The 21,240-nt window shown below is 36.8% G+C and overlaps 1 protein-coding gene across 1 annotated transcript in view; it reads left to right on the forward strand.

The window, feature by feature from the left end:
• TMEFF2 (transmembrane protein with EGF like and two follistatin like domains 2) overlaps positions 1-21,240 on the forward strand; it is a 250,820-nt gene that overhangs the window by 175,720 nt on the left and 53,860 nt on the right. The gene's annotated exons all lie outside the window — the stretch shown is intronic.

Consider the following 21,240-nt stretch of genomic DNA (forward strand, 5'->3'; position numbering starts at 1 on the left):
CTCTTATACTGAAATCAAATAGTTGCCAGATGATCGTTAATGTAAAAAAGAACTCATTAAACATAATATTTTGGGATAGTAATAGTAACCATCTCCATAGTGACAAGCAGTGAAACATCAATCTTCTAGATATTTATTTACTTTTGTTTATAATATAATTTATTTTTATAAATAAAACAAAAGTAAATAAGTATTAGCATGACAATTTCACCAGTGTTTTCCTTCCAGAAGAATTATTTCCAAGAATATTTTGCCTTAAAATAAATACCAAGCATTATAGTGATGTTGTGGGAATATGTGTAAGGGAGAATCACAATATCATGTAATAATATTACTATTATTGCCCTTAAAAGGAATTGGTTTGATCACATAGATACAGTGAATTAAGTAATAAGATCTTAGCATATCCTGGCTACTTCCTAAGTGCAGCAAAGTTAATTTTGCTACCTTAAAAGACTGCAAATAAACCAAAAACATAATTTGTCTAAATTCACAAAAAAACTGTAATTTTGCTAGTTATGAGTTTTTCAAATTCATAACTTTGAAATGTTTAAATACTTAATTATACTTCTGCTGCATGAAAATATATTGGATCAAAGTTTCACACAGAAATCATCAGAGGGCTTGAATGGGGAAGGGCAAGAGGGGAGAAAGGAAAGAGAAGATCTAGCACCACGCCCACCTCCCCGCATCTGGCGCTGCCAAGCTGCAGGATGCCAATTCAATAGGACAGAGTCAATCAAATCCCCTTTTAAATAGCGATTGAAGAAAATAAAATGAGAGGAAGAAAGACAAGTACACTAGATTAAATGCTCAAAAATAAGTGCAAATAAATGAAAAATGCTTGCAAAACTGAGAAGGAAGGAGAACCAGGAAGTGGATATTTATGGTATCTTAATGTGTAAGGGTAAAAAGAAATTAAGTATACTAAGGATAAGCTAAATCAAAGGGAAAATGTTGAACCACTTTAACTTTTTGCTGAGTAAAAAGTCCAACACAGTTACATAGAATTATTTTCCTGGCTATCTCAAATGACTTTACCAGTTAGAAAGAATATCTGTTTATTGACAGAGAATAGAAACCTAAGGCTCAGAGAAACTAGAACTGCCTCTAACAGAGCTTGCATTTTTACAGGCTCCGATAAAACTTATCGTCCTCATAGAATCAAATAGTACAAATTCTCCCAACCAGTGTCCCCCTCTAGTCCCTTGCTCTCATCTGTCAACCAGCCAGAGGCTTACTCTCTCAGATGAGCTTGTCATCTTAGGCAGCAGGGAAGTGAAGAGAGGAGTAGGTTTGGTGAAAGATTAGGGTAAGAGGTGAGAGAGAGTATCAATCCTGACCCCTAGGCTTCTGGCTTTCCCACTTGGTTAATGTAGGTGCGAATTACTGAGGTGGGAAAACCGAAATAGAAGTAAATTTCTTGGAAAAGAGCAAGAGTTTAATTTTTAAGGTTAGTTGTCGGTGCCTAGGAGGCACCCAAGTGGGTGTGTCAAGTAGGCAGTTGGATTCTAGCGGTTGAATTCTAGTGGATGCTAGGCTAGAGAAACCAATTTGAGCTTGTCAGACTGAATAGAAGAGATTGCCTAGAGAAAGACTATAAAGAGAGAAGAATGGGGAAATTAGGACTGAGCTTTGAAGAGCACCAACTTGTAGAGTGTGAGAGAGAAAGAGACATTAAATAGGCTGAGAAGGGGGAGCCAGAGAAGTCCAAGAGAAACCAGAAGTGAAAAGAAGCAAAGAACAGTCAACAGAGTGAATGCTCTAACAGCTGTAATCAGGTCACTCAGGCCTCATCATTTCTCCTCTGTATTGATACATAGCCTTTGAACTGATCTCCCTGCTTCCAGTCCCAGTCTCTCCAGACCATTCCCATTACTCCTGTCACACTTCTGCTTCCATTCTTCAAAGCTCTCTGAGCCTTCACAGTAAAGTTCAATGTCCTCTTCTGCTTCCATTCTTCAAAGCTCTCTAAGCCTTCACAGTAAAGTTCAATGTCCTTAGCAGGTCCCAGATCTGCCTCAGGATCTGGCCCCACCTCTTCAGCCTCACTCTACTACTTCCCTGGCACACTGGGACCTCCAGGTCTACTAAGCCACCTGCAGCTCCTTGACCAAGCCTTCATGTCTCTGTGCTTGGGCACAAACTCTTCCCTCTTGCTGGAAGATTTATTTGTCTCCCACACCTGTGCCCAACCATGTCCTACTCAACCTTCATTCCTTCTCTGTGAAACCTGGACACTCCACCATGCCCAAGCTCAGTTAATCTCAGCCCTGTTTCTGCCTCTAAATCAGTTGTGATTAATTTTTGTCCCTTGCTCTTCACTCTAGGTAGCGTCCTGTTCACCTTTGTATCCCCTAAACCAGTGCTTCCACACGTTAGATGTTCAGCACAAATCTACTGAATAAATGACTGAACGAATGAGTACACCAAAATTCTGCCTTTTGTAATTTCTTCAGAGCTTTTGGCCATGCTGCTTTATTGTTACTTATTTGGAAGATGTAATATTTAGAAATGCTAAAGAAAATATAACTTAGTTTCTTTCTTTCTCCCTCCAGTTGAGGAAAGCACCTTTTGGACTCTGAACCCCATTCATTGGCTGAAATAGAGGAATGTCCAATTTCACTGAACTTCTAATAACTAGCTTATAAAAGAACATAGGGGAAAGTATGAAAGGCTCTGAGATGGACTCACAGGATCCTAGGTATATTTCACTGATTGAGAGCAGGGTCTCAGGCTAGGAGTGAGTATCAGTGTTTCACAGTTCATGTCTCAGCTGATGAGTCACGGGATTAAAATGATATTAGTTATTTGACTGAGTGCCATATGCAGATAGTTTCCTAAGAATTTGGGGTTACCGTGGTCAAACTGTAGTGTTCAAAGTGATTCCAAGAATAAATGAACCTTGACCAATATAATCTAATTATGAATTGTTAATAAACAAAGGTAGATATGTAATCACTAGGTAATTAGACTATGTTGAATTGAAATGAGTCATCCCATTCAGTTCCTTGTAGCCTGATACCTCTGTATATTTCTAGTAATTTTTTTTTAACAGAGTTAATTTAATCATATCTCAATTCATGGGATTCTGTCATGTTTGGTCCATGCACAAGTTCTTTCTTACGATGTGGCCACCCCTCCAAAAATTGGTAGCATCATCATTATCCATTTAAAGTAGTCTTTAGAATTTATAAGTTAAAAGTGAGTATTTACCAGTGTGACTTAAGGTCTGGTATAGATATATTGGCTCATTTCTGTACAGTCCTTATATTTAGCGAACATTCATTTTCAGTGTCATGTCCTGTGAAACTTTTTATTATCTCTGACCGCAAGCATACACTGCAGTTAGGTTAGGCTGACATAGTGATTGCTTGAACTATGGCACTGTGTTATGGTATAGTGAGACAACACCAACATTTTGTGACACTGGCATTATGCTTCAAGGAAAAGAGAATGGACCCGAGTCTCTCAAGCTGACAGCTCTGGTTCCACTTTCCTGTATGTGATACCAAGTAAAAGGGTGTGTACCTTCTCATAGAAAGGAGACATCTTCTAAATGTCACATTTATTGTTCAAAAGGCTTGAGTTACTTAAGTGAACACCATTGTTTTCTGCATATACATTATTCTTTTAAAGATATAGTAGTCCTTTTATTTAGTGTTGATGGTTTGAATAAGATTCCTTCAAAGTGTATTATATTTAACAGGCTTGTGTTTCCTGCTATTTAAAAACATTACCAAAGGATGATCATTTTTTTAGCCTTTAAAAAATAGACTACAAATTGTGCGATTTAGCCACAGCTTTGGTCTTTAATCATAAATTCTTTCAAAGGGCACACATATTGAAGAATATGTAGCCAGGTGGAACAAGTTCAGAATTAGCATCTAAAACCCTGTAACTGTTTTAGTCCTTACCAGCCTGGCAAAGAAAGCATCAATGACAGCCTCGAGAATGCCATGCGACCATTTTAATGTCCCTCTGTCAACAAAAATATTCTAATGACAAGTCACAGCTATAAATTTTAGATTTTTTATAAATTATTTTTGTAGATAAAACTGTATAGAGCGACATATAGTCCAATCCCTAATATTAACTAACCACCACCCTAACAGCATGCTGTCTGCCCAGGCACAGCATATGTATTAAGAAAGCAAAAGAGCATTGCTGCCTACGAAATCTTGCTAAGCAAAGAGAGGTACTGTCTGCTTTGCACTTGCTTTCCTTATTACCCACACATACTGCAGAGCATACCCTCTGACTAGTAGTCTCCAGAAACCATAGTCAAAATGAAAACAATGCCTGGGAAAAGGCAAAACCTTTCACTTCAAAATGTATATGCAATATTTAACATGTCTACTGATTCCAATTCATGAGTTAGTAATAGCTGCATATAAGCCATAAATTGATATACATTTCCTCCTCGTTCTATGTAAATATCTGAATCTACAGAAAGCGCTTTCAACTGGTACAGGCCCATTTATTCAGTTTTCAGTAGCTGCTGCTGCATCTTTGAAATGAAATAGATCTGTTGATACAAGTATAATTGGAAGTTAGATCAGAATGATCAAATGATCAAATGACTTAAATTAGACACATAATGAATTGCCTAAAGATGAAGAAACTGCTTGATTGGCAAAGGCTTACAGCAGACAGTAACCTTCAATCATTTCCTACCTCTGCAGTAAACACTGACTCATAGTTTGAAGGAAAGGTGATATAAAGGATAGTAATATCAAAGGTTGGTACAAATTAAATAATCATTAAAAGAAACAACACTGATGGAGTTTTTGTTCAGAATAAGAAGATTCTGACAGACAGGAAGTCTAAATCATTTTGAGCATCCCAAGGAAAAAAAAAAAGAAGATAGAAGTGGTATAATATGGATTTCAGTGCCCAAAATGTACATAGATAATGAAAAGGCAAATTGTATGCACTGCATGTAGCCAGGGACTGTCAAACTGTGGGGGCCTTTACCATTGCTACTGATTATTGAACACTGATCCTTGGGACACGAAATTCATCATCATGTTTAAAATAACCTAGTCCACGTAACAGGGAGATGTGGTCTATTTTCTTTTTGGTAATTAAATACCAAAATGTCTAATAACTTGTACATGGTAAGCACTCCATTTATTCAGCAAATATTTGTTGCACATCCACTACGAGCTAAGCATTTAACAAAAATTAATAAATATTAATTTTACATAAGAATGAAGAAATGCTTTTCTTGAAAATTGAAGCAAAATAATATGAATCCATCAATTACCTATATAATTCAAATCAAAACTTTTGTCATGGGGGGTGGTGGTGGGATGAATTGGGAGATTGGGATTGACAGGTATACACTAATATGTATAAAATAGATAACTGATAAAAAAGATTTAAAAAACACTTTGTCTAAACTACTAAAATATAAACATATTTTAAGTCAGAAATTTATTCATTTATTTACTCATTTATTCAACATTTATTTAGTGTTTATTAGGTACCAGATATTGTTCTAGGCCTGAAGAATATAACAATGAACAGAACAGACTAAGCCGCTTTCCACATGTAGCATATATTGAACTGGAGGAAACAGACAATTTAAAAAACTCAAGTATGTGATATAATGTCAGGATTCAGAAATAGAAGTGCTGATTTTGATAGGGTAGTCAGGGAAGGCTTCTCTGAAAAGGTCATATTTGAGTCACGCAAATATCTGATTTAAGAGCACTCCAGACAGAGGGAACAGTAAGTGAAAAATCCTGGTGCCACAAGCATATTTGGTGTGTCCTCAGAACAGTAAAAAGTCCAGTGTGGTTGGAGCATGGAAAGGGCGGACAAGACTGATAGGAAATGAAATTGAATAGGTAGCCAAGGGCCAGATCATGTAGGGCCTCATAAACCATGGTAGGAACCATCGAATTTATCCTATGGCCCATGGGAAGACTTTGCTGGGTTTTGAGCAAGGAAATGATTTGATCTCGTTTATGTTTTTATTTATTTAACATCTTTATTGGAGTATAATTGCTTTACAATGGTGTGTTAGTTCCTGCTTTATAACAAAGTGAATCAGTTATACGTATACATATATCCCCATATCCCCTCCTTCTTGTGTCTCCCTCCCACCCTCCCTATCCCACCTCTCTAGGTGGTCACAAAGCACCACCGAGCTGATCTCCCTGTGCTATGCGACTGCTTCCCACATAAGCTCACTTTGTCCCAGCTTACCGTTTTGAAAGCATCACCCTGGCTATTCTGTGAACTGACTCTAGAGAGGCAGAGTAGAAACACAGAGAGCAGTTCAGAGGCTCGTTCATTTCCCTGGTGATCTGGAGTAGATGCACACTAATCTTTAGCTGTTTTTTAATTCCTAGCATCTTAGTGTCCTAACTCTGGATTAGCCTCTATTTCTTTTCTCTGTCAGAGGAGAGAATTTTTAATTTGCATGCACTTTTACTAATTTTTCTATACTTTGTCATTCCAATTTATATACTGATAATTTTTCTCAGTACAATATTTTAAATCTCTTATGATCCAAATTACTCTTTGATCTATATGAGTATGAATACAAAGCTAAAGTCACCCCAGTTCTTTCCAGATATAAATATATTTTTAATTATATTGTTACTTTTGATTAGAACTTTACATTTAAAAAGTATTTTTCATATTAGAAAAACCCCAAATTTAAGAACAGACCAGTTCACTTATTTAGGGCTAGCATGTTATCAGGGAAAATAGAGCTTAAACTCCAATTCTTGTTCAGGGGCCCCCTGACTGATACAACATCTGGATGAGTAATGAAAGCATCCTGTATGGTTTGTTGGCACTGGTCTCTTTGGTGCCTTGATATGAGTCTGATAATGATCTCAGCAAGCCCCAAGTCTGCCTGGCTGACAGATGTCAAATCTTGGTAGATCATTTGGGAGCTAGAAAGGTACAGAATACATGCTATTCAGTGGCATAAACAGAAGTTATCATCCAATGACTTTAAATTGTAATCAACTATAGGCTGATTTATTTAAATAGAATTTATGTTTTTTATATGCTCATTCATAGTGTGGAACATAAATGTACTTATTTTGAAAAAAATAAAATGTGATAATAAGAAATATTGTTTTGAATTCAAAGAAATTATAATTTAGGTTGCTTAAGATAGAAGACTGGCAACTTATGAAATGGATGGGTAGAATGGGTAAGGATAAATTAAATCCCTAATATAGACTGTATGTAATATATAGTCACCATAAAGTTAAAAATATTGCCAAGTTTCAGATAATAACTTATGATAGCCCCAGTATTTGTTATAGTCAATAGCTTGTTGACTTTTCCTCTTAGAAAAGTTCAAAATAGTTTTTTTTACAAAACATAATGTATTCCTGTAGTGGCCACATACTATTACTATTACTGAAAGAAAAGTCCACATTTGATTATGCAGCCTCAAAAGCCTTCTGAGATGAAGCCAAGAGCAGGACCATTTTGCACGGCTATGCTTAAGAATAGAAATGCTGATATCTTAATTAGAATAAAAAGAATAGCACTGTTAGCGAATAACTCTAGCATGAAAAAATAAATGAGAGCAAAAGAATTCAATGTGGCTTTATGCATGTTGCTACACGTACATTTATCTAAAATCTATAAATTGAGTTTGCTTCTACTATGTTTGAGAGTATAAGTAGATTCATTTCTCATTTCATGTATATTGTCTCTGCATATAAATACATCTTATAGACACTATATTAAAAACATGCTTTTCTACATTTTTATCAAGAATTTTGAACCTTCCCATGTTCTAAATAGCAAGCTTCTCTGCTAGATAGTAAGAGCTCCATGAATGGCAGGGGACTTTTTCCTAAGTACTGTTGACTGAAAAAAAATACACAACCTGAAAGTTGAGAATTATGTTATTCGGTGGCCTTACCGAGGACTGTAGCCCAGAATAAGCGTCTCAGATAGCTCTGAGGAACTGTTCCAGAGAGGTAAGGGAGGAGCCAGGAAATACAGGAGCTTTTGCTGAAAAAACAAACAAAAACACATGTTGAACATCAAAAGATTATGGCTAATCACACACACAAAAAAACCCAGCCATCTCAAGTTAATGATTTTAGTGCCTTTTTATGTATGGGAAGATGCAAGAGTCTGGTATCATTGAAATGATTCTTTTGATATGCGTCTTAACTATCTAGGGCCAGTATGTTATTTTTCTCCACCCTGAATTCCACTCAGGGAGCACCAGTAGGGGCGGCTGCCGTGGCTGATAGCTTGATGGTGGGCAACATTAGTTGTTTATCGGAATGGCAGGCAACATTCTTTGTTTACTGAAATGGCAGGTAATATTTTTTGTCCACAGTACTTAGATTGTATACTTGGCTTAAATATTTGAAGAGAGAGAAAGCAATAAAAAAATAGAGAACAGTAAGGAAGAAGTGAAGGACAGAGATAACAAGGACTAGAAAAAATGGCAGTAGGAGTGAATGAACTTATTTTTAGCATTACTCAGTACGATGATATTCTTAGAATTTCCAAGAATGTGTAATATTTCTGGAAAATCAGATAAATAAGCTAATGGTTTCTGTATTTTGAAAATTATATAAAGTTAAAAATTATTAAAATCTATAGGACAATGCCAAATATCTCATCTTTAAAATAGAATATACTGGAGATGTTATCTGTTAACAGTTTCTGTTTTAAGCAAAAAAAAAAAGGAAGAAAGAAAAAGAAAGAAACGTTAGTCTTGTACTTCCAAACACGGCAGAAAAAAACTCAATTTATAGATTTTAGATAAATATGCATGGCAAATAGTCTTTTTATCCAACTGATCAAAGCTTATTTGCAGTTGATTAATCAGGTGTAGGTGGAAAGGTAATATAGTGATGGCCAGCCTGGAATGGACACTAGACCAATTTAATACAAGATGAAGAATGAACTCTTCATGAGCATGGGAAGCAACAGAACCTGCTATGCACCAAATATCATATGAAGTTATTTTCATTTGTTCTCCACTCATACCCTCAGACAACCTTTAGAGGTAGGTATTATGATGAGCTAAGAGTTATTTTCCACATTTTATGAATCAGTCAACTAACTTGCAAAATTAAGATTTTTAACTCAATGGCATATGATCCTGCAATCCCACTCCTGGGCATATATCCAGAGAAAACTATAATTCAAAAAGATACATGCGCTCCAATGTTCATTGCAGCACTGTTTATAATAGCCAAGACATGGAAGCAACTTAAATGTCCATTGACAGAAGAATGGATAAAGAAGATGTGGTACATATATACAATGGAATATTAGCCATAAAAAAAGAATGAAATAATGCCACTTGCAGCAACATGGATGGACCTAAAGATTATCATAGTAAGTGAAGTAAGTCAGAAAGAGAAAGACAAATACCATATGATATCACTTGTATATAGAATCTAAACTATGACACAAATGAACTTATCTACAAAACAGAAACAGACTCACAGACAGAGAACAGACTTGTGGTTGCCAAGCAGGGGAAGGAAGGGATGGATTGGGAGTTTGGGATTAGAAGATACAAACTATTATATAAGGTCCTACTGTATAGCACAAGGAACTATATTCAGTATCCTATGATAAACCATAATGGAAAAGAATATGAAAAAGAATGTATATATATGTATAACTGAATCATTTGCTATACAACAGAAATTAACACAACTATACTTCAACTATACTTCAATAAAATAAATTTTTTAAAAAAGATTTTAACTCAGGTCTGCTGTTCATTCAACAAGCATTTATTAGGTACAGCTAACCGGCTAAGACCCTAATAATATCCAAAGGTCCATGTTCTTTCCACTAAACTGTGGGGACATGTGACAGAGGACAGGATGGAGAGCAAGTGAGTAAGGCTATAGATGATGAAATAGCCAGCAACCTAGTAGAAGCAGCAGTCCCAGGAAGGAAGCACTCTCAGATGACACACAGCATGGCTGGAGCCCTGGAGAGTTAGGAATCACTGAGTAACTCACCGATTAGAAGGACATTAAGAAAACATTGAAAAATCAGACAGGAATCCTCATTCATTCATTCAACAATTATATGTGGAATGTCTATTATGTGCAAATCACTGAGCTAGGGGCCAGGGAGGGCAGGGGAGAATGCCAAGTTCATTTAGTAGAGGCTTTAACAGAGAAGAAGCTACAAAAACGGGGAAGATGGTAGGAAAATGAGGATGTGCTGGATAAACAGAAGTAATAGGTAATATGAATGTAAGGAAATAAAGTATCAGAATTTTAGAACTGACCACCCTAGACATCATCTTATTTGGTCAGCTTGTCCTCCAGTAACCTGCGGCCAGATACCCAGCAGCTAGAGAGGAAGAATGCCCAAACCAGAGTCCTGACTCCTGGTGTAAGTTCCCTTCAATGACCTGATCTGATTTGCAGAAGCCTCTAGGGCTCTGGGTTCCAAACAGGAGGCGTATGTTGTCATTTCTAACATGAAACAGGGAGACATGAGTTTTAGGGAAGAAGAAAGATGTTTTATCATGCACACCGAGGAGAGAGTCAACAGAGGGAAGAGAATAAGAAATGATATTGTTATGGAGGTAACTTCAGTGCAGTAAAGGATTTAGAAGTTCTCTTGCTACAAGTCACCATGGAAACCACCTGTTAAAATTCTACTCCTCCTTCAAGTTCTAGTTCAAGCATCATATTCTCCCTGAAACCTTTCAAGATCCTCCAGGTAGAAGTCATTGTTTCTCCTCAGTGCTCTCAAAACACATTGTTTATGCCAACTTTGATGACAGTTTTGTGGATACTATTTTTTCTCATTTCACTGTGATCTCTGTTGCCAGCTGGGATCACATGGGCCATCTTGGTGTCTGTGATATTTAGCCCAGTACCTAGCACCAAGTAGATGGTCAACTACACGAAAGGGGTTAGACTGAATTCAGTGAGATCCCTGATAAATGAAAATGCATGTGCCTAGGAATGAAAGACAAACAAAAACACAAAAATAGTGTGGCAGTAATAGTTGCAGACCCCCAAACACCTTTAACAAGAGGAACTTATTGGGAGTTCGCAGCAGGGAGGTATTCACACATCCTGTAACTTTTTACCTTTTAAAGCTTAATATGTTTGAGAAACTCTAAAGTATTCTTATTTCAAGGCAAAATGTTCAAACACTTCTACTTAAAGTCCTTCATCTCAAGGGTTTCGGAATAGCTCACGACTATTTCTGGCTGCCAACACTGCCATACAGCCCTGTTTCAGAGCATCAGAACTCACTGGCAACACTGCAGGAAGTCAATGAAGAACGCTGGCTTGGCCTGTAAACTAAAATGCCACCATGTGTTTGCAAGTTTAACATTTCAGTGGATGAACAAGTTAAGATGAGGAGAGAGAGAGAGAGAAGGACGGAAATGACTCCCTTCATATAACAAACTCTACTTGAAAGTCACTTTTATATAGACATAAACAGTTGTTATTTACAAAGACACATTTTAGTCTACTGGAATTTCTCCATGCTCATATTATTTTTTTCAAATGTGGTTTAAACAATTTAGAAATAGATTATCTAGATCTAAATCGATGCAAGAAATATTTACTAAGCTTGACATTTAAGCAAAATGTCAAATCTAATATTTTTATATTTAATTATATTTTGAAACTATCAAAAATATAACATATGTGTATCCACCACCTAGTTTTAACAAACATTTTACCATATTTATTTTTGATCTTTTCTTAAGAGATACAACATTATGGATAAAGTTAAAGGCATCTTCCTTCCTTAATCATATTTCCTAACTTCTCTTTCCAGGATTGGTATATAACATCCTTATGAATATTTTAATCATATTTTTCATTATTCAAATAATGAAATTTATGATAGCATGTTATAATATGTATTAAATATTATTTTAAAAACAAATTTAAATTAAATTGACACTAAAATTAATAAGTGAAAGATAAAGGATGATATAATCATAAAGGGAGATTATTTGATACAAGTTTTAATTATGAATGTATTTAGTTCATGCCAGCATAACTTAATCAACACTTTATTTTTATACTCAATTATAACAGCATAAACTTTTGTGGACATCAGTCTGGAAAAAAAACATGTTATAAAAGCACCGAGAATTAATTTCATGAGGAAACGCTGCAAGTATACAAAGGTCACCTTATTTTCCTACCTTTATATCATAAGATCAATAAAACTGACTGAAACTTGTTGGATAGGTATTTTATTGTTCCCATTTATCACCCATCATTTATATACACACACGCACACGCGCATGTGCGCGCGCGCGCGCGCACACACACACACACACACACACACACACACACTCTTACTCACTTACTGTTCTTAGCTCCCTGAGAGCCAAGGAGTAAAGGAAAACACATCAGGTCTTAAGGTGACATTACCTAATAAAAGGAGATATGCCATACCATCAAGTAACACGACCTTTTTTCTTTGAAAAGAATTATCATGAGTGTCCTTATAGGAAACTAAATAAAAATTAAACAGACAAATGAAAACCACCTGAACGATGTAATGGACAGTGTTTTCAAACTAGCAATTTTACCACAATGCAGAGTTATTTTTCATCTACTGTTTCTTATATCTCATGGATAAAATCCTAGGGCATGATATGAAATTGCAGCTTTCTGGAAAATCTAAACTGTAATGATGTTCATGCATATTTACTCCTGAAAGTCCTTTGGCAAAGGAAAGCATACCAGAGGGCCAGTTTGTAAAATATCAACATGAAGCCACCCCACTGGCTGCAGTGGGTGTGGGAATCCCACAGCTGGTCCTAAAGGAAGGTGCTAAAACAGTCAACATGGATTGTGACAGAAAGGAGTGAGTGGGAATTCAGTCTATCACGTTATTCAAATGCGATTTTTTCATTATATTGTTTTTCCTTCCAATTTTTTATTCTGGGGTTTTCATGCTTTCTGACTCTGTTGTGTACTAAGACCCATCTAGTCAGAGCAACCATGCTTCTTAGTAATCAGAGTCACCCTTGGTTATTGAATATGTTTTCCAGCTTAATGACCAAGAGCATACACATGATGCTAATGAGGGATTTTTGCTTCAAGATACTTTTAAAAATGTATATGAGTAAGAAGAATTGTTTACTCAGATTATTTTAAGATGTAAATGCAGCTGCTTCAAAAAGGAAAAAATAATCCTGAGAAAAATGCAACTGTGATACATGAAAATGGATCACGAGCTCGATCCTGCTTCAACTACATCCTATATACTGAAGAGGGGTGTGGGAGCACTTGAGGCCTCGGAGGGAGCCTTGTTTGCTCTCCAAAGCAGTGGCACTAATCGTAGCTGCTGCCACAGTCCTCATCAATCAGTCCTGGAATCAGGCCAGGTGTATGTTAAAAATCCAAGGAATAATTCTCTAAACCACAATTAAGGGTGCTTACATGATATCTACATCATGACAGAACCCTGTTTGCCTCTGTCCCAGTAGCGAAGAAAGAAAATTCTCCATACCGGGAGAGGAAAAGATGCCTTCCTGAATCCCACATGCAGCTGCCACCCTGAGCCTGGCTGCTCTTCTCTAAAGTTTCCGATTTGGAACAGAACGCAGGTCAGGAAAAAAAAAGGAGGAAAGGGTAGAGCAGGAAATGCATAGGGGTGACATTTTTTACCTTAGTGCTTCGCTACAATATGCCTTAAGTATCAAGCCACTAAGCCCTATTGATTCTTCCTTCGAGTGACTGCCTCACTCTTGCGCTTTCCTTTGCTAGTCCCTCTAGCTGATGGTGATAGCCTGGTGACTAGTCCCCCTGCCCACACTCCACTACCAGCTAATCTTCCTAAAGCACCCCTTTCATCACGTTGACCTTCTCATCACCCTGTGCTCAGAAAGCTTTCTGGACTCCCCACTGACTAGAAGATAAAGGCCACTCTTTGGACTGGAATTGAGGCCCTTTATAATCTGTCTATAGACTGCTGGACTCGGCCACTTTTATTGGGAAGAGTTCATTTCAATCAGACTGATTTATTCCTGTTCCCCAGCACCCGGTGCACTGTCTGCCTCCACACATTTCCCCATGTCGTTTCTTCCATCACAATTCTGTTAAATCCTACCCATCTTTTGAGATAGTTCAGTTTCCATGGTTTCCTCCCTACCTTGTGAGCATTAAACCTGGGAGTCATGTGGAAGTTGGAGCTAAGTGCCTGGCACTGGGGGCCCCTCCAGACTTTCATCTCCTTTCTCACCACTCCATCTTGGTTTTGCTTGATGAATCAGTCCTTCTGACTTCTCCACTACTGATGTTTTTCAATCAGTGCATTTAATCACCTGTTCCTGTCACCTGAAACCACACACATACCACCTGAAGCATGTGGAGGAATACGTGTCACTGAAGCATGTACATTAAACAAGAATATTAAACTCCTTATAGTGGAATAAAAGAGAAAGAGAAAAAGGGTGTCGCTGAGATTTGTCAGTAGGCTGTGCAAGCTATCTGCCTTAGAAAGAGCTAAGGAACTTGCTTAAAATGTTGATTCTGAGTCCCATCCCAGAAGTATCGCGTCCGAATTTCTCATGGCGAATCTTACACACACTAAATTTGGAAAATCTCTTAGTCTTAGAGGGTAAGAAAGAGTATTTACTATGGTCACAACTCATCACAGCTGCACATCAGAATCACATTTTGTAGCATTTTGACAACTGCAGTTACCTTGGCCTCATACCAGACCTCCTAAGTGAGAATCCTTGTGTTGGCACCCAAGGTCAAAATATCCCACAAGAGGTTTTGCTCTGCATCCAGGATTGGAAACCACTAAGCCAAAAGTTAATGATGACCAATATTTATTAGGTAATTACAACTTCGAGAAATAGTGTTAAGCAGTTTATGTACATTTATAAATGATTTCCATAGGTTTGGAGAAGTGAAATAACTAGTCCAGTGCCATACAACTAGTAAGTGATCAAGCCTCAGTTAAACACAGGTCTATTTGATACAAAACTCCGAACTCTAATCTCACTCCCATCTACCTTTATTATTTGAGACATTATTTTAATACATGGCCGTCGGTCTCTTTCCCTGGAATCGTTCCTCCTGCTAAATATGTGATTCTGGTTTTGAAAGTTCTGACATCACCTAGGGGAAGGGTTCCTCAGCTTAGTTTCCCTTCGTTCACACACCCATTGACTGGCTATCTGTAGTTCTAGACATTTTCTCAATCCTTTCCATCTAACAAGCCAATTTCTATGCTTTAATCCTTATAAAAAGATAGGTATTAATAGCAACTGAACTTTTTCCATGTACAAGAGAAGCCTGGTCCCCCTCACTGTAATCCTAGGTTACATGTCTGGAGAAGGGCATTGCTCCTTCCTCTTAGGTTTTGAAACAAAAAGGACTGCCGTTCTCAAATTAAAAAAAAAAAAAAATTATTGGCCCAAGCTTACATATGTCACCTGAGTAACAATATGGTAGACTTCCTCACCTTACCTCTCAGTCAACACTCTTCCACCCTTTGTATAGAGGGTTTAACTTTTCAATGAATTTTCACATCTCTTACCTTATTTTTTTCCCCACAACTCAGTCGTTCCTGAATTGTAGCTTCTTTACAGGTAAAATATTTATAATCAAATTCCATCAAAAGGAGTGACATGAAAATTAATGAGTAAATGGATTTAAAGTATCACAGGAGTCTTGAGTGAAAGGTACACACTGTTTTTACTGTTACTACTATAATGCAGCTCACCCATGACAGTTCTGACGGAGAACACTGACAGCAGCTCTGACCTCATTTACTGGCCAGGCCAGAAGGGGTCTGCATCGTAACCTCAGAGACAGACAAGCTCCAGGGAAACAAACCAGCCAAGGTCCAAAACAACCCCGGAACCACCGTCACTGCCATGCAACTGAGTGCTTTAAAACTGATTAGGAATGTTGTATGGTCAAAATTCTGAATGGACATCAGATCAAGAACCTTGGGAGAGGAATAAGTGACAGGCATGTTTGATAGATGAAACAAAATCTAGTGAAATTAGAGGGCAGCCACAAACCAGACACATGAATAAGTAATTTGCTACCTAGAAGCGTCTGCATCCTCACACTCTGGTGGATGACAAGACATTCTTAAATACACGGGAAAGGCTTATTTAACTCATTTCAGAACATTCTTGGAAGAGGCATTTCAAGAGAGGCAGGGAATTGAATTAATGTCAAATCCTCCAAAATATTCATGAAATAATTATAAATGTATGTGAGTTTTACTTCCTATAATTTAGATTCTTCGCTCCATCAAGCGGTCTTTTAAGCTTATTGGATATTTCTCTTCTTTCTTACAATTCAGAGAGTTAAGGTTTTCAGTCAATGCTAATTTTCTCTGAAGGATTTTCAGAGGGGAGTATTTCCACATAGAGACCCCTGAAATTATTATTTTCAAGTAGGGCTGATTCTTTCTCTTTGTAGCCTAGAAGAAAAGAGATCTATGTAATCGCAGTGTCAAAGTGTCAAAAGACTGAGATAGGTTGAAAAAAAGAAGAAAAGAAAAGAAAACACAAAAAACCTTCAAGGCATCCATGCAGTTCTCAGCCTTACAAATCCTTGGCTCACATAAAATACTTGTGACATGCTGTAATTAACTAGTTACTCCTCTCAGAATGAATAATAATGCAATTATTTGCCAAAAGCAGGGAAGAAGGGATAGTTTCTGTTTTTAAAAATGTTCGCCTTTCATTTCTGTAGAAAGCAAAACCCTGGATTAGTTTACACAGGCTGTGAAAGCACAGAGTAACCTGCATTCTCACTATTACACTATATGATAATTCTGTCACCTTTTTATCAGAGCCTTATACTTTTCAATGGTTTGAAACAGTACTAAACTGACAAGTCAGGACCACATTCAAATTGTATTGGTTCTTAAAAACAGCACCCAAATACCACAGAATGTAAGTAGTAACCTGGCTGGTGAAAACATTTTTGTATTTGGACTGCTATGCCATTGAGGAGGCTAAGGGCTAGCGAGGGCTCTGTTTCCTTTGTCTGTGCAGACACAAATAAAAGGAGGAAGGTGAACCTTAGTTCTTCAAGGTCCTTCTCCTTCCTTACAGATGCCATGTGCCAAGTAACACAAAGTTAGGTGAGAGTTTATCTGAATATATCACTGGTTCTCTCGCCTATGTGTTAATATCTAGACAATGACTGTTTTCTTTAAATTTTTCCAACTCCATCCTGTCACAATTTCAGTAATTCATTCAGCAAGCATTTATTAAAGCCTTGCTATGATGCACCGTACTAGGTACCAGGAATTCAAAGGTAAAAAAAGACACATCGCCCTTGAGAAGGTTGCAGAAAAGTAAAAATATGAACTAGAGAGCAGGCACATTAACAATGGAGTAAATGCCACCAGGGAGCCCCCTCTCCACACACACATACACAAATTCATCCACTGATATAAAGACACAAAACCCTGCTGCCCGATGAATATGAACTTCCAAAATATTTTAAAAGTTTTGAAGCAGAGACTTTGGTTTTGTGCTAAAACGTAACAAGTTTGTAATTTCAGTAGAGTCAGCTGGAGTGTGTTTGTATGTGTGTCTGTCTGTGTGTGTTTTTATGTGGAGCCAACTTTATATAGAGTTTCATTAAGGATAAAATGTTCTGAACAACTGATGCCTTACATAAACAGATTAATTTAACATGTATCAGTTACGCATTCTAATACCAAGTGTTAGTTCAGAATTTTTTAAAACTAATATTCTCTGATATATCCTCATGACCCTATGATACTAAAAAGCCTGGATCACTTGTTTGGGAAGACAGAGACTGAGTCAATGTTATTTAAATTCATAAAATCATGATAAATATTCCAAAAGTAGACACAGCCTTGTTTTTTCAAGCCCTATTCACCCAAAGCATTCGTTTAATTAGTTAATAGTAGGCATTTGGATCTTTCTTGTTTTTCATTGTACTGAACAGTATGTAGAACAGTGCCGGCTTTGGCATCAGACTGCCTATATTCGAAATTGGGTTCTTCCGCATACAAGCTGTGTGACTTCTCCAAGTCTACATATTCTTATCTGTAAGATGGAGAGAGTAAAAGTAACTACCTCATAGAGATAGAAGGATGAAAGGAGTAATAACATATAAAGCACATAACACTAGGACAAGCACTATCATTAAATAAGCTAGTATAATTATCCTCAAATTCAATTGAATATTCATTTGATCTCAGTGAGGACATTTAATATTTGCCAAGAAAATTATTTAGCTACCCTATGTCTATTTCTAAGGCAGTAGAGTGATGAGAATTTATATTAATTTTATCCTTTCTTTGAAAATATAAAATCATGTTTCTGTATTCATTCGTTTCATTTATGTATGTATTGAAACCACAGTTACTGAAAGTTTAGTGTGTGAAAGGTATTGGGCAGGACAGGGAACACAAAGATGATTGAGCCACTACTGATAAAAATCAAGACAGACTTAACAGTTTGAGACCACGGTCCTGAAATCTTGCATGGTTTTCTAATGAATTAAGCCTAATAAACTTAGGTACAAAAAATATATAGTAAGTAACGATCATATAATCAGAGTTCATTGGTCTTTCATAAACGTAGAAATGGTAGGTCTTTGTAAGCCAGTCCCAACATTCCCCTTTCCCTAAGCTACACAGTTTTAAAGCCATTTCAGCAATCAATGAAGCTTTTTCCACTTATTCAAAGAAAGAAAAACATTCTTCACAGACTTCCAATTTCCAACTGTTGCTGAAATTCATGAGCAAATTTATTATACTCATGCACTTATTTAATATATGCAAGGCCCAAAGAGGAGGGAGGAAGGAGAAGGTATGATAACACTATACAGTAGAGAAAAAGATAATTATAACCCATGCTTTCCTAAAGCTTATAGCCCAGCAAAACTCCATCTTACTTTCACCTCAAAGAATCTAGGTCCTCCTTTTGAGATGAGAATAGAAATGCCAAATGTCTACACTTTTATCTTAGGCATTTCCTGAAAGGCTTTATTTGAGGCAGTAAGAATGAGGAATTGCCAAAGGGGAAACAAACCTTGAAAGGAGATACCTGAATGAGCAATGCTAGAAAAGGAAAGGGAAGAAGATGTCGGCATCAAAAAGTCTGTGGGACTAAGATCAGATCAGTCAAACTAAAAAAAAAAAAAAAGCCAACTGGAAAAGGAAGATCTTGTAAGATATCCTGAACAATTGTTTAATTTGGTGCTGTAGCTTAATTAAGTGAATTCTTCACTGAAATGTTGAATCTGGCCAGTTCAATTCAATCAAATTTTCTCTTTCCATCTCTATTCTCATTTCACTATTTTGTTATGATTATCAAATGGACTTCTGAATTGCCAGTCATTTTTTGTCAAGATTATATATGGCGTACATCCCTGAATTTCTTTGTGTTCAATTTGGAGAAACCTGAAAAGCCCTCGATATCTTACACAGTTTACTCCAGATGGACAGAGGTTCTCACATACCTTCCTCTCTGTTTTGCTGCTGCTAACAGATAATTATTTCAGTGTCTTTCAAGGAGATAGTCTCTAGAGTCTAACACAACAACAGTCAAAACCTAAACTGTCTTCAACATAAATGAAGCTGTCTTTTTAAAAGTACAAAAAAAGTCAGCCTCTTCCCCTCTTTATTTACTACAAATGGTTAAGGAGAACAAGCCTGAGCTACAAGTCACTTCACCAAATCCTTTATGAAAAGGACCCAAAGCTCTTTGAACATGTAGGAGCTCCTGATCTCAGATTTTTCAGATGCCAAGAGTCAGCCAAGGAAGCAATGTCACGATCCCAGTAGCTGTCATCATGTAGCGCCATCACGGCCAAGGTAGGAACACCACTCTCAATGACTTAAGCATGTAGGGATGCTTACCATCTGTCTTGTTTGTATCTAAATAAGTGAAATATTAAAAATAACCAAGTGTTCCTAAAGCAATTCTCTTACCAAAAAAATATTAAATGAATGAGTACAGTATCTGCCAACACTTTTAACAGAGATCTAGGTAATTCTGATACAGATGGTTTAAAGACTACGCTCTGAGAAGCACTGATGTGTAGACAAACCCTCTCGCACTCAGCCAACAAAGCGATCAAGCAGTGATTCCTAGGAAGTGAGTCTGGTGCCAGGCTGACTGCTTAAGAATACAGAATCCTAGGCTTTTCCCCTAGACTTACAGAGGCCCAGAAGTCTGCTTATAAATAGCTGTGTTTAAATTTTTCCGGGAAACATACACAGCCTGCAGTAAGAGGAAAGGGGTTGTACTTTACTTTAACACATCTGTGGGGGTCCTTGTTCCACAATTTACTAGCTCTCTGACATTATGTAATATCACTGGACTGAAAAATGGCTGTTTTGAAGATTAAAGGAAGCAATGCATGTTTAGAACCCAGCATGTAGTCAGCTGCTTGTTTTTGTTATCACTATATCCTATGCTCAGCTCCAAGTAGATATACAAAACTAAAATGTGCGATTCATCACTTCAAGAAGCATATCATCTATTTAGAAAAGTAATAGAAATATTAATAAAAATTTTAAATGGGTTTATATTCTAAGGCACTAACATATTTGCACACATAAACACGATATTCTGAGTGACAAAGTAGATTGTAAAATACAGAGAATTATAAGGACATAGGAAAAATCATAAGAAGCTTGCTTTAAATGTCTAATTCTCTTAATTCAGGTGACCTAATTTTCATTAATTCACCAAATTTTTATTTCTATTAGTAAAAATATTAAAATCATGAGCGATAATCAACTTATAATTATTTAAAACTGAAAATAGAAAGAGTAGTATGTATCTGGGAAAGGGCTCCATGGGATAGACTTCAAGGGGCCCATGAAACCCCTAAAATATTATGCAGAGTTGTTTATATGAATATAGGTATTTCTGAGGAGAGATCCATACCTTTTACTTGATTCTCAAAGGGTTTGGTTATCTCCTCAAAACGTTAAGGACCACTGAAGATTCCTGTTTAGCACATCTTATGTGTATCCTCCTATATGCTGAAGAAATTTAACTCCTGATTGTATTCCAAATAATCTCCGTGTGTACTTTCTCTTAAATGTTCTCTGAATCATTTTCCTCAAGCTTTCACCATTCAAATATCCTGAGAAAAGAAGTAACACAGCAAGATTTCATTTAAGGAAATTGTAAAGCAGAGTTTCATGGCTACTTCAGCTTATTCAAATTCTGCAGGCATCAGCACGGAAGTTTATGTACATGTTTTAAAAGTTCCAGTGGCAGAGATTAACTGATGATTA

This window comes from Aethalodelphis obliquidens, unplaced genomic scaffold (genome assembly GCF_003676395.1).
Source record: "Aethalodelphis obliquidens isolate GAN/ISIS:26980383/991018 unplaced genomic scaffold, ASM367639v1 scaffold2, whole genome shotgun sequence".
Lineage (NCBI taxonomy): Eukaryota > Metazoa > Chordata > Mammalia > Artiodactyla > Delphinidae > Aethalodelphis > Aethalodelphis obliquidens.